Below are 1,387 nucleotides of genomic sequence, written 5' to 3'. Positions count from 1 at the left end.
AAAGGCCAAAAAATTGCCCAAAAATGGTTCAAAAATTGCTCAAACTTATCCCAAAATGGCTCAAAAATTATTCAAAATTTGTCCCAAATTTGGCCCTAAAATGATCCAAAAATGGCACAAAAATGACCCCAAAATTGTGCTAAAATGGCTCAAAAATGAGCCAAAAAATGACAGAAAAATGGTCCCAAAAATGGCTAAAAAAAACCCCAAAATTGTTACTAATATAACCCAAAAATTGCTCACTAAAGGGCATAAAATGGTCCTAAAATGATCCCAAAATGGCCCCAAAATGTCAAAATTTGTCCCAAATTTGGCTCTAAAATGATCCAAAAATGGCTCAAAAAATGAAAGAAAAACGGCCCTGAAATGGTGAAAAAAAGGCCCAAAAAATGGCCCAAAAATGGTTCAAAAATGGTTCAAAAATTGCTCGAAACTTATCCCAAAATGGCTCAAAAATTATTCAAAATTTGTCCCAAATTTGGCTCTAAAATGATCCAAAAATTGGCCCAAAAATGACCCCAAAATTGTCCTTAAATGGCTCAAAAATGAGCCAAAAAATGACAGAAAAATGGTCCCAAAAATGGCTAAAAAAAACCCCAAAATTGTTACTAATATAACCCAAAAATTGCTCACTAAAGGGCATAAAATGGTCCTAAAATGATCCCAAAATGGCCCCAAAATGATCCTAAATTTGGTCCCAAAATGATGCAAAAATGACTTAAAAAATTGTCCCAAAATGGTTTAAAAATTACTAAAAAATGACGGAAAAATGGCCCAAAATGACCAAAAAATGATTAAAAAATGATTAAAAAATGACCTGAAAATGGTCTCAAAAATGACAGAGAAATGGCCCCAAAATCACCCAAAAATGACCCCAAAATTGTTACAGAATCACCCAAAAATGGTCCCAAAATTACTCACAATTGACTCAAAAATTGTCCCAAAACTGACCCAAAACTGACCCAAAAATTGACCCCAAAATGGACACAACAATGACTCAAAACCGACCCAAAAATGACAAAAAATGACCCCAAAATAACCTAAAAATGACCCAAAAATTAGTCAAAAATGGATCAAAAAATGACCCAAAACCGACCCAAAAATGACACGAAAAATTACCAAAAATGACACGAAAAATTTACAAAAATTACCAAAAAATTGACTCAAAATGACGAAAAAAATTACAAAAATGAGGAAAAATTGACCCAAAAATGACCCAAAAACGACAAAATTGTCCCCAAACGCCCCAAATTTGTCCCGAAACGCCCCAAACGCCGCCCCTCCCCCACCCGGGTCCGAACCCGCGCCGGGGGTGGGGGAGGGGCGGCCCCTCCCCCCCCCCTCAGGGTCCAGCGGGGTCGCGCGGGGGCGGCGGAGCGAGGAGGGG

This window comes from Onychostruthus taczanowskii, unplaced genomic scaffold, assembly GCF_017590055.1.
Source record: "Onychostruthus taczanowskii isolate IOZ18803 unplaced genomic scaffold, ASM1759005v1 scaffold574, whole genome shotgun sequence".
NCBI classification, from domain to species: domain Eukaryota; kingdom Metazoa; phylum Chordata; class Aves; order Passeriformes; family Passeridae; genus Onychostruthus; species Onychostruthus taczanowskii.
This window is presented reverse-complemented; position numbering follows the sequence as displayed.